We start from the raw sequence: 12,835 nt of genomic DNA, 5'->3' as shown, positions 1-12,835 counted from the left end.
AATCCAAACTAAGAAACCCAACAGTCACCCCCAACTGATACAACCATAGCAACACAAAAAGGGACGGGACTGTGTCCATAGCAACACCAAAAGGGATGGGACAGTGCGGGGCTATGGGAGGGCTACTGTGTGTACCATGGGCACGAACAGAGGGTCTGAAATGTGTATGTAAATGGCAAGGCTTTGGTGGCTATGTGGTTTGCCAATGGTGGCAGCCTATGGTCCTGTGGGGATCTAGTTGGTACACTTAGGTCCTCCCCAGCAGTAAAAAGTCAGTGCCAGCCATGTACACGTGGCTGTAGAGGCACGGTGCCTTCTAGGTCTCACCACTGTGCCCGGTCGGGCCCCAGCATCTCTATGCATCTGCACCCCTACCCCCAGGGGCCCTCGGCGTTCCAGGGTGCTTCCGTCCTCCCTGCAGCCGCCTTCTCTAGCTTTCCCCTCCTTTGTTCCACCCCCGCCGGCTCCCGGGGCTTCCCCCATTGGAGTTGCCTCGGCCAAAACCAACACTGCTCCAACGACAACGTTCCGAAGCCTGCAGGGTGCGGGCCCTGCCCCTTTGGCCGACTCAGAGCTCAGAGCCCAGCTCCTTTGGGTCTCAACAGCAACCCCCCCCCCCCCGCACACGTGGCCGCTGCTAGAGAGTAGGACTGCACAGGCAGGGAACAGTGAGCAGCGCAGAGTGCAGGCTCCCGAGACACCTCAGCAGAGCTTTTGGGACGTCCACACACCTAGACAGGATTCCAGCTGTTGGGCTCCAACCAGTCTCAAGCTGCCCTGAGTCAGAATCTCAAGCGTCTGCGCATGTCTAGGCCTACCACCCCACAGAGGCTGCAGGGGGCACACAGACCCCTAAAGAAGCTGGACGTCGGGCCTCCGGGTCCCGACACTCACAATCCCTCCCCTGAGCGGGCAGAGATGGGGGAATCCTAGCACGTGCACTACAGTGAGCAGTTCACGGAGGTTCCTGACCCAGGTGGTCTGTGTACTTGCAAGAGCCTCGAGCCCACGCTTGTGGCTCCAAGCGCACTGGGATGCATCTCCCAAGCCTGCACACGAGTGTGTTTCACGTGAACTGCACACCTGCCAGACCGCCCAGGGCACCTGGCTCCAAAACCGAGTTCAGGCTGTTGTGGGGGAAGGAGCCGGGAGGGGAGACCTAATTCGCACCTCTCCCTTTCTTTTAGAACACTCACTCCCTCAAACATCCATCCCTGAGGGCTGAGGTGGGACGCCCCAGAACGGCCGCTGCCCAGTGGCGGCACTCCTGCCTGTGCAGTATTTATATCTGCAGTTTTAGTGTGTGTGTGTGTGTGTGTGTGTGTGTGTGTATTACACTCACCCTCGCCCTTCCCGCTCCCTTTGTGTTAGGACTTTCCACCTCCACTAGACTCCGACCAAACCGGCAAAACCTTTTTTTTTTTTTTTTTTTTTTTTGCCTAGCAGGGACGAGAGGTTAAAGAGGGATGAACTCCCCTCTTTACTACGGATGTCCTACGTTTTTTAAAAGCGAGAACCTCTTCCTAGGACCGCTTGGGCTGCTCTCTCCAAACACAATCCGGGTGGTGGGTGCTGGAGGTCAGGGGACGTGTGTGTGTGTGTGTGTGTGTGTGTTTGCCTCAATTCACAAAGAGGCCATTTAATGCCCCTGACACCCACTCTATGCTAAATTGCCACTAGCCGGCCGTCTACTGTGGCCTTTGGGGCTGCGCGCTTCCAACCGCTTTAGGTGAGTCCTTCCTTGAGTGCTCTATCAGCTGCTGGAGTTAGGAGCCGGTGAGGGAGTGGATGGAGCGCAGTGGGGACTCCCTGAAAGCCCCAAGGTCCAGCCACCATTGCCCTTTGTCGATCTTAAGTCCCCTCTCTAGTCCGTGGATCACCATCATGTGCCTGCGTGCAGCCCCGGTTGTGTACTCTCCATAGGTGACGGCCTCCCACCCACGGGTGCCTTCTGTAGTAGCCCACCGGGTGTTCCCTTGGCACCGCAGTGTGCGGCACTCCCCCGACCCGCAGCTGCTACTCTCTCAGGACCCAACAGTGGACACCATAGGTAGGGATGGTGACTAGGTCTCCCGAGGACCTAGGCAGGAGGACCTAGGCAGGAGGACCTTGCTGACCATAGTCCCTCGCACTTGGCACTGTCCTAGTTGCCCAGCCGATCTGCCTGGTGGGACAGCGGGGTCGCACGGGCCACGGCGGGCTTTGCGCACAGACGCCGAAAGGCGGGAGTGGGCGTCGAGGCTAAGTAGAGTAGCGCGCCTGTGGCACCATGGCTGCGGGGGACTGGAGTGAGTCTTGCGGACACCTACCTCGGGGGCAGCGAAGGGGACTAGTGTAAAAGAGACCGCAAGCACCCAGACAGGACCATTTACACCGGCTAAGCCCTAACGGGTCCGCGTCGCGAGCTGTTCGTGGGACCTCGCGGTGCGCAGATGTGTCCCAGCTCCGGATTCAGGAACTACCCACGCGACCCCATGTCGCTTGCCTCGGGGGTTCCTTCCAGGGTGCGGGGTGCTGTCCAGGGCTGCTTTGCCTCAGTTTCTCCGCCGGAGTCCAGGAGTCTAGCCTACAGAAGCCGGGTGGTGGCCGAGGCGCAACGGACTAGCGCGGCGCCCGGGGCTCCGATGTTTTTTCTGAGAGGTTCAGAAGCCGGAGTCCTCGGCGGACACCCGGACATCAGTCCCGCCCACTGCCTTGCAGCCCCAGGAGCCGGGCGACTTTCCCGAGCTGCCGCTTTGTAGGGAGCATTGGCGGCGGGGGAATTATCAGGGGAGATTTTTGTGCCACGGCTTGGCCGAGGTTGGGGGCGTTTGGCCTTAAGGGAGCACGGGCAAGAAAAGTGACTAAGTGGCAGAAAATGCGCTTCCACCTCTCTCTTGCTTCCAGGCCGCGGGAGTTGAGTTGTCTTGTGCAGCTTGGGTTTTGTTGTTGTTTGTTTTGAATTGTTTTAAAGACAAAAACACAGCAACAAAAATCACCCTCATTTAAAAAAAATTATTTTGTCCCCACGATCAGCCTGGGTTTGTCTTTTGGAGCCGACTTCTTTAATTTGGGCCGCCTAAACCTCCTTACCCATTGCTACCTGCTCCGTTGGGGGAACTTCCATGTCAGGGCCAGGAGAAGGAAAAGTAGAGAAAGGAACCTGTGTGAGAAGGGGGGGGGGTGTAGGCTGTTGTCCCCTGTGCCAGAGCCGCCCCCAAGAAGTTCCAAGAAAGTCATCACCAAAACACCAAAGCACCTTCTAAATTAACCGCGCTTTTATAGTGTAGGGCCATTGAAGTCCCCAATCTCAGAAGACTTAACTCCCTTCTAGTTGCTCACTGAGAGTGAAGTGACCCTGGGTAGTGGCTAACACCTAGACCTGAATCCCGGGCAATAAGATGACCCATCCTTGAACCTTCCTCCCTGTCCTCTTGAAACTCCCCAACACACTTAGCGTCTTATTATTGTTCAAGTCTCCAGTCTACTCCACTTAATTTTTTTCCATTTAAAGTTTTATTACTACTTTTTAAAAAGTATGCAAGACAGACTGAATGGTAGAAACAGGCAGAAAGGAAGGAAAGAAGGAAGAAAAAGAAAACACATGGGAAAAAAAAATGCTGGTGACCCCGACGGTGGGGCTGGAGACTCACCACGCGGTCTAGGTTTTCAAGGCTGATTTTCCAGGTAGAAGCATGCACGAGGCACCTGGCATGCCCTCCGATGAATAGGCGATATAGAATGCAGGCCATTATTTTAATTTTAACAATAAAAAATGTTTCATTTAAGAGTGCATGTTTGTGCTTCCTCTGCAGTCAGAGCCTGAGTTTGCCACAGCAGAGTCTGTAATCAGGGGAAAATACCAGCTTTGTTGGGGGTTAGAATATATCATTGGCTAATGTAGTGGTTTAAAAAAAATAATGCTAAGAATTGGAATAATTAAAGAGTGAGAAATAACTCATGCACTTCTCCTTTCCACACCGGTGTTGTCTTATTTAAGGACCAGAAGAACTCTCCGGGCCTGGTTAGTTTTAGTTCCAGCTCTTTCTCTCCTTTTCCTTCAGCTCTGGTCGGATTCGAAAATCCCCAGACTGGCACAGAGTAGAAAACTTGCAATTCTCCCCAAGTTGGAGATGACTCTCTTCCACCTCGGGCCCTGACCTGCTGCCTGGTTTGTAGTAAGTAGAGCGATTTTAAAAAGAAAGGAGTCCAGTTCTGGTACCCTTTGCCAGTGAGGGCACCTTTCCCAGGCTGCTGGCGAGCTTAGGGAGAGCCAGCCCTGGTAGAGGGAAGTAACCTCACTGTGTTTTGATTTGTTTTGTTTTGTTTTTGAGACAATGCCTCACTATATAGATCTGGCTAGCCTGAAACTCACTATGTAGACCAGGTTGGCCTTGAACACTCAAGAGATCTGTCCACTTCTGCCTGCACTGTTTCTCCTGCAGCCCCTCACCCCCCAAAAGGATCAAGGGCTTTAAAAATTGCCCCAGGGGAGGGCTTAGACCCCTGGACTATTTTAAATTAAGCTATATAGTTATTCCGTTCTCTCTCTCTCTCTCTCTCTCTCTCTCTCTCTCTCTCTCTCTCTCTCTCCAGCCCATGTGCAATAAAGACAGTGTGGCCCTGGAGAGCTGCCTTGGCAGTCCTGTGCCCTTGGTAAGGGAGAGATCTGTCCGCTTAGGCCGGAGCTGGCATCTTGTCTTTGGGCAGCAGAAATCCTCCTACCCACAGGCCCTGGATTCCAAAGGAAAACCTGTGCAAAGCCTAGGCACTGCCTAGAGAGCCATGGGAATTAGGGAGAGGGTTGTGAATGGGGCTGTGGGGGTAGAGTTTGGGGTTAGGCTTTCCCCAAGGAGTGGGGAGGACCACTTAGAAGGAAAGGACCTCAGTATTGAGGAGGAAATGGCTCCCTGTGAGAAAGGAAGGAAACTGGACCAGGGAGTGGGGGGGCTTCTGCCCAGACAGGGCCTGCAAGCGGCAGAGGGAGTTATTTATTATTTGCATCAGGTGTTTTAAATTAAACACATTTCTCTCATTTTCCTGGTTATTTGGTGCTTAGACATTTCAGTGATCCCTCCATTCCATCGGTTTACATAAGCAGAAACTCCCCCCTCCTTGGAGAGATATCGTGGGAGGTATTTTGCCTTCAGTGCTTTCTCTTTCCTGGTTTCTTTTTAAATTTAATTTTAAAATTATAAAGTAAATTTAGTGCTAGTGAAAGTGTGTGTGTGTGTGTGTGTGTGTGTGTGTGTGTGTATGTGTGTGTGGGGGGAGGAGCCAGCTGGGTCTAGAGGAGAGGGATAGGTAGCCATGCAGAGTTCAGCCTCCCTCATCAGGGGCAGCAGAGCCCCAGGACCCTAAGTTAGCCTGCAGCTGCCTGTTTCTCCCTCCCCTCCTTCTTCTCTGCCCCCATCCCTTCATCTCCCATCAGGAATCTGGTGGGCAGCGACCCGGCGAACCCTTCGGAGCGCGCTCCTTTACACCTAGGAGCTTCCTGACCTACATACAGAGGCCCCCTGGTCCCTGCCTGTGAGCTGGCAGGATGAGAGGAGGGCCCCTGCTCCCTCAGTCACTAAGGCTGTTGGCTTTTAGCTCTGTGGGTCTTGTCCTGCCCCCCCCCATCCCCATGTCCTGCATGTCTTGCTAGTTTGTTGAACTGCTGCACAGTTGGATGGCCTGTTGATGGGATCAGAGTTGAGCAGACACACATACACACACACACACACACACACACACACACACACACACACACACACACACAAAGACTCTCCCCTGAATTACAGAGGATGAGGGGCTTCTGTTCACCGTAGGTTTCTGTGGTCATATGAGCACACACGCACTGGTCTCTGGTCTCTAAGGTCCTTGCACACACACAAGTGGTCACCTTGAAGCCCTTGGGTTTTTGCAGAACTGTTGTTAAGGATCCCTAAATTCTGGAAACTCTATAGCTTAAAATTTTAAGGCCTGTTTAGCAGTACTGAAAATGGTTCTTTCTTAATCTGGGTGGAGTTGCATGGGTGTGTTCTCTTTGTGGAAATGTATGGAGCCCTGTACTTACAATGCGAGCATTCTTTATACACAGTGGCTTCTGCTAAAAGTTGAAAAAGACCTCTGGGCCCAAAGGTAAAGAAAAGGCGGCCCATTACAAATTTAAAACACAAATTTAAATAAAAATGTACTCTAGCCTGCTTTACTCAGTTTTTCCTGCTAAGAATGATGGGAAGCCTTATTTTTTTTTTGTTTGTTTGTTTTTTTTAAAAAAAGTTCCTCCAAGGCCGTTGTTCGCACAGCTTCCTGACCCATCCACAAGTGGAGAGGGCCTGCACCAGGCCTGAAGATATAGACATGGGATTTAGTGTCAGAAGCCGAGCATGAGAAGCACTGCAGAGTACCTTCCTTGCCAATTACATTTCGCTGTCAACATCTGGAAAGCGAAATTGCAGCTGTTCCCCCTGCCCCTCCGTTACCACCTCTTTTTTTTTTTTTTTTCTCCCTCTGCACTTACATTTTCTGTGAGCTTGCCATCCATACTTCAGTTTTCTGCAGTGTAAAAACATTTTCACGGCTGTGTTCAAATTGAATTTTTAGATTTGGACTTTTTTAAAACGTGCATCTTCTAGTCTGACAGTATAATTTTTGGAGCAATGTGTTTGAACAGGCCAATGACAGCCATCCCTCGCCTTCCCTCTCTCTCTCTGCGGTCGGCTCTGGCCCGAAGCGCGAGGGAGGCCGCCGAGCAGCCGGACTGGCTCCCTCTCTTAGCCTCTACACTTCTCCGGCAGGTAGCGACGACTGCATCGCCCTCCACCCCCCACAGCCCTTCTGCGGTGTTTTTGTTTTCTCTTTGCCCCCCAAAAATATTTGAACCAAAAAGCCTCTCTTTTTTTTCCTCCACCCACAGCAAACTGAAAGGACTACTGAACCGTGATTCAACAGAGCGAGGGCGCCTCTTTTCTTCCTTAGCATTAATTAACTCAAGTTCGTTAGGACGTTGGGTCTGTCGCCCACAGTTTTCTCTTGTGTGTGCTGAATCGGGTCATAGAGGGAGACTTCCCGTGCAAACAGTTTGTGTTGGAGCTGGAGGACGCAGAGGGGGAGAGAGGGTGAGAAAGAAAGGGAGCCCGGGAGGGAATGAGCAGGCAGCAGAGGGTGGGCACCGTCCGAAGTCCTTCAGGTCCTGGTGCCAGCCTTTCTCTGCAGGGGCTAGGCACCAGGGAAATGAGGGTTCTAGGGTTTCCTTGGCAGTGATTCTGGTCATAAAATAATTGGGAGCAGTACATTTTGAGGGACTGGAAAATGTCTGAAGCTGAACATTTTGGGTAAGCAGCTTTGCCCAGGCAGGGCCAGCCCAGCTTTCCCAGAACCCTCAAGCAGTGAAAATCCCAGCTCTCCGGGCTCTGCCTGTTGCTGCAGCAACTGAAGAAAAAGGCTCCCTTAGGGCCAAGGGTGCCACGGTGCGGGCTGGCTGGGCGCAGGGATGTTGAGAAGCCTGGGCTGTCCGCAGAGGAAGCACTGACGAGCAACTCGGGGTGGGGGTTGGGGGTCAGGGTGTCTGGGGTGCCACAGCCAGTCAGGTTCTGTGTGTGCTTCATCGTTAGTGGAGCTGCTGTTGAAGGAGAGGACTCGCAACAGCAGCCGCATAGGCAGTTTCAGCACCTGCTCTGCCCCGGACTCTTTTCCTGCAGACATTTTTTGTGTGTGTGTGTGTGGGGGGGTGCGGGATGCTCGAGCTTCACCTACCCTACCCTACCGCAGGCCCTTTTCCTTTTCCCCCCTTTTGTCAGTTTTTCTGTTCTTCTTTAGAGAAACTTGTGAAGCTGGTCTGTGGGGTTCCTCCCTCTTCCTGGGCCCTGGGCCACTGTGGAGTGACACTGTCAAAGCCAACCAGGTGGGTTAGGCACCATACTGCTTTTGCCTCCCGAAAGCGTTTGGCTGTCACCTGTCCTGCTGTTCTTTGAAGGGCCATATCCCCACTCAGCCCATTGAAGAGGGGAGAGAGTTCTGGCTTCCCAGCATTTACTTGTATTTGGTGACACGGAAGTTTCTAGCTAAATAATGAATTAAAGACTAGGGTTTTTGTTTCCTATTCCCCATAGAAGACAAGATGAAAGTAAACAATTTCCAGAGGCACTGGAGAGAATAGATCATCTCCTCTAACACCCCCATCCCTGCCCTAGTTCTGTGCCAAGAGGGTGAGGGGAGATGTGCTTGGAGCAGAGGAGCGTTCCAGCTAGGAATGAGCCTGCTTGTTGGCCGGGTACCAGGCCACAGCTCCCGATTTGTAGAAAGGGGAGAAAAGACAGCGTGTGGGGGGGGTGCGCCAGAGGCATTTTTATAGGGGTATTATGTGGCCTGGTTCTGAGATAGAACCCAAGTGAGCTGCAGCTCTGGTGTGGGCAAATCCATCCATCTTGCCTAAGGACACCTTTCACATAAGCCCTGTCGCTGTTGTCCCCCCCCCCAACAGAGGAAGACAAGCTCAAATCAGCCGAAACCCGCTTTGTCCAAATTATCGAGGAGGAGCGCCTCCTCAGAAAGTGCATTTTCCGGTTTCCATTCCTAGCATTTCCAGACTCTTGGGTAGTTTCACTAAGCACCAGAGCTTCTACTTGCCTCCCCCAGAGAGGGGGGCCCTACCCACCCATAGGACAAGCAGCCAGGTCTCTTCCTTTGCAGCTGCCAGAGGCCTGTCCACAGTGTCTGCCCATGGCCTCTCAGGGCCTTCTGAGGGAGGAGCACAGATCTGTGGAGATGGGAGACACATGTCTGTGTGTGGTAGGGTGGGGGGCTATGTAGGAAGCTTAAGTCCAGACACAGGCAGGATTATAAGTGCCAGGAGTTAGGTGAACTCTCGAGGGCTCGATTTGCGGCCTTTCTAATTTCCTGTATCTTTCCTTACCTTGTCTGCAGTAAACTGGACCTTGGAATATCTGGTGATTTCAACTTACAGCACAGCCATGTGCTTAAACTGTGGGTGCTTATTCAAATCAGACTGGGCCAAGGTGCCCAGGATCTAAAAATCTATATCTAGGCCCAGAAGCCAGCAGCTTGGGGACAAATAAGATTTTGTTTTTAAAGATAAAGAGACCTACCTGTGGCTGAGCGTTTAGCTTATTAGCTGTCTTACTATCGGGAGGCAAAGGCCAGTTACAAAGTCTATATCAGTTTTGGGAAATTATTTTGTTTCCTGGAAGAAATTTTTAATATCGTACATGTAAGTGAAGGACTGGCTGTATTCTCTATTTTTCCTAACACAATCCACAAGGCCTCAGCTCACAGGACTGCTCTGAGAGCCACCATTTTCCTAGCAGTTTCCTTTCCCTCCTTTGTGTCATGGATCTTCTGTGTTCTTGTTTTTCTGCCCTCCCTGCTTGCTTTGGGCCCAGGCTGCTGTCCTGGGTTTGGTCTCCACCTCTCTTCTTTCTTTCTTCCCCTTTGCATTTCTTTCTTTTTTTTTTTTCTTTTTTCTTTTTTTGGATTTTCGAGACAGGGTTTCTCTGTGTAGCCCTGGCTGTCCTGGAACTCACTCTGTAGACCAGGCTGGCCTCTAACTCAGAAATCCGCCTGCCTCTGCCTCCTGAGTGCTGGGATTAAAGGTGCCACCACTCCCAGGCTTCCCCTGTCTGCTTAGTCTGTCTTTGGGCGCAGGGGGGGGGGGGAACAGGTCCCTCTCTCATGATGGTGATGGCTAACCAGCACCAGAGGCCTTTCTTTCATGAAGTTAAAATTTTCCCTTCCAAAACCCAAAAGTCCATGTGGATTTCATAAGTATTATTTCTGGCTTCTTGACTTCTCTTGCAAATGGAGAAAGTACCTTTCAGGCCCCTCCCCCACCTTGTCTTTGGTTTTCCCTGTTGCTCTAAGCATCCCTGGCTTCCTTTCCCCTTCAGCAAATTTCCTTTCATTTTCTTTCTCTCTTCCTTTCTTTTCTTCCTCAGTGACCTGAAGGTTCCCTCATTTGCTCCATTCCTCCCTGAACCATCATTTCTGTTTTAACTCAGACTTGGAAACAAGCATCTTGAATCATCAATAGTTTTCCAGTTTGGGCTTGGGTTTGGGCCCATCAGAATGCAGGCCTTGTGACCTCTGAGAGGGTTGATTGGAGAAAGGAAGGAGGAGTAGGGACAAGGACAGGTAATCTTTCAAAGGCTGCCTAGACTGTCTCCTAACAAAAAAGGGGATGTTCTCTTGTTTGGGGTCTAAGGCACCCAAGGATGCACACAGGCACACACACACACACACACACACACACACACACACATACACACACAGAGGCACACACTCACACACAGGCACACACACAGACACACACACACAGGCACATACACACACACAGACACACATAGGCACACACACACACACACACACACAGAGAGAGAGAGAGAGAGAGAGAGAGAGAGAGAGAGAGAGAGAGAGAGAGACACCACGGTCTTTTCTGCTGGGACGGCCTGCTTACAGGAAGCATCAGGCCAGAGACACTGCCCAAAGGTGATCTGCTCACCTTCAAGGTTATAGCCCCTCCCCCACCTCCACCCTCCTTCTAAGAGAAGGACAGTTGACAATTGTTCTCCCTTCCAGATTTGTGAGGAAGAGTCTATTGCTCTTCTGCCAGAGTCTCCTAGGCTTCCTGCACACTCTCTGTGGTCCTGCCACCCCTCTGATCAGCTTGCCACTCTAGGGACCACTGATATTTTCCTTCCTCAGTTCCTTGGGGACTGACTGACAACACACTGTCCCCATCTTGTGTGGACTTTGCCCTAGCCATGCTCCCCAAGCCAGACCTTCAGCTGGCTTGCTCCATCACCCCATGTTTGTGAAGAGGAACAAGCCAGGCTTTGTCATCGAGCAATATTGGTCATTTTTAAAAAATATTTAAAGCATAATCGGGATAGCAACAATACACCCCCACTACCCTCTATGTCATCAAATTCACTTGCAGCTTTTATGAGTTTAGAAAGTGAAATTGCTTCCTCAAGGTGGAGAAGGCAGCATTTCATTCAGTACCTCTTGTCGCTGCCACGCTATCCTTAAGCTAGCTAGCATCCTTGGCTGGTTGGACCAAAGCCTGTTATTCACAGAATGTGAATTATTGAACACCACCCTAAGAGGCCTGTCTGTGGTGGCACCTGCCTCCTACACCGTTCTTTCTGACAGTGTCTCTCGGGTCAGCTGTGAACTCACTCCATTGGAGCTGCCCGTTTAGGGTACGGGGTCCCAGGTGCTGCACGGGCACCTCCCATTGTTGGGGACTGGGGAGGATCATTGGGTGGATCTTTTGTTTTGGCTCACCCCAGGCGCTCTTCCAGGAACCTTTCTGCCATTGAACGGAAAGGCCACGGAGCTCAGGGTTTCAGCTGGAGAGGAGAGGGGCGTGAGTGAGCAGTTGACCTTTCTTCCTCTGCTGGCTTAGGGTTGAGCCTGCAGGGAACGTGGCTGTGAGGGCTGCGAGCTCGGTCTGTGGAGCCCACCTCTGCTCTTCCCCTCACTTCCTGTCCTCTCACTGCTTCCCGGGGCTACTCCGCCGAGCCCTCTCTGGAGAGTCCTCCTGGTGGAGGCTCTCCTCCCTCCTGCTAGGGGACCTGGTGAACAGATTTCCCTGGCATCACCTCTCCTGTCTGCCTCCTAAAGGCCCTCTGCCTTCTACTTCGTCATATCCTTTCTCGAGCCTTCCCTCCACCCAGGCCCCGCAGTTCAGGCTTTTGCACCTTGCACGCTATTTGGCTCTGTAGTCTGACTTGAGGGACAGGTAAGGAAGCTAACCCGAGAGGAGTAGCTGAGGGCAGATCTAGAAGAGGCGAAGCTTTGCTCAGAGCGGGAGGTGGTGTCGGTGAGGGGAAGTAGTGGCTGTCTCAGCCTCTGTCACTTCTCCCAGGGGCTGGCTGTTGTGTTTGTAGCTGCGTGGAGTGCTTGCCAGAGGAGCGCAGTGACAGGAGGCTATTTTAATAAACTTGCAGTTGCACCAGCAGAGCTACATTGCGTTGGCATCTCTCGTCGTCACTAATGGAGTGTGCTTAGCTGGGTGTAGGCCGAGAGAGAGAGAGGCTGTGAGCTTGCTGGGGGCTGAGGAGACTGCAAGGAGGTGCAGGGTGTGGTCCTCTTGTTTGGGACTGCTCCGGCAGTCCTGAAGGCAGCCTGGTCCTAGGGACCAAGAGGTGGTGGCTACACCCAGCCCGTGGTCTGAGCCCTGGCAGTGCTTCTGGCGTGGTACTTTCTGAGCGCTTTCTCCTATTCATAGTTCTGGGTGGAGGAGAAAATGTCCACTCACCCCACTGTGCTCCATCCATTAAAAAAAAAATCTAGAACCAGAGAGAGAGAGAGAGAGAGAGAGAGAGCGAGAGCGAGCTTGCTGGCCTGAGAGAAAGACTGAAAGCAGAGCACAGAGAGAGAAGGCGCAGCTGCTTCCCCAAGGCCTTCTGGGGCTCCCGCCCAGCCGCCAGCCCGCCAGGAGTCAGGCCTTTATTTATTTATTTTCTGGCTTTAAAAAAAAAAAAAAAAAAGTCTAAGTCTTCCACAATCCTAGTGTTCCCACCCCCCAAGTTTGCTGGGTGGCTGCTGCCAAAGAGACCCAAGTGGGCGCCTGGGATGAAAAATTCATAACTGCTGGACTTCGCTTGTTCATTAGACATGAACTTGTCGATTGGGCAAATTGTTTTTGGTCTCCAACTGCCGGGGGGCTCTCCCCACCCTCTCAGCTCGCCCAGTTCCCTCCTCCCCTTGGACCCAGCCATTGGCTGCAAGTGGATGCCTCTTTGCCAAATAGGTGGATTCCCCCCTCACTCTCGCTTGCTCGCCTCTCTCTCTCTCTCTCTCTCTCTCTCTCTCTCTCTCTCTCTCTCTCTCTCTCTCTCTCTCTCTC

General features: G+C 52.2%; 1 protein-coding gene across 3 annotated transcripts in view; it reads left to right on the top strand.

Annotated features, from left to right (window-relative positions):
- The window catches only part of Nfix (nuclear factor I X), a 94,410-nt gene that overhangs the window by 13,162 nt on the left and 68,413 nt on the right, over positions 1-12,835 (top strand). Inside the window, exon 1 of one of the 3 annotated variants that reach the window (XM_029532761.1) lies at positions 7,723-7,867. The exons of the other annotated variants lie outside the window; for them this stretch is intronic. The gene's annotated coding sequence lies outside the window, so the exon portion shown is untranslated. Of the gene's footprint in view, positions 1-7,722; positions 7,868-12,835 lie in introns of those variants that run through there. 3 annotated transcript variants of the gene reach the window in all.

The sequence above is a fragment of the Mus pahari genome, chromosome 20 (genome assembly GCF_900095145.1).
Source record: "Mus pahari chromosome 20, PAHARI_EIJ_v1.1, whole genome shotgun sequence".
Lineage (NCBI taxonomy): Eukaryota > Metazoa > Chordata > Mammalia > Rodentia > Muridae > Mus > Mus pahari.
The sequence above is the reverse complement of the archived record's forward strand: the minus strand, read 5'-3'. Positions and strand labels throughout refer to the sequence as shown.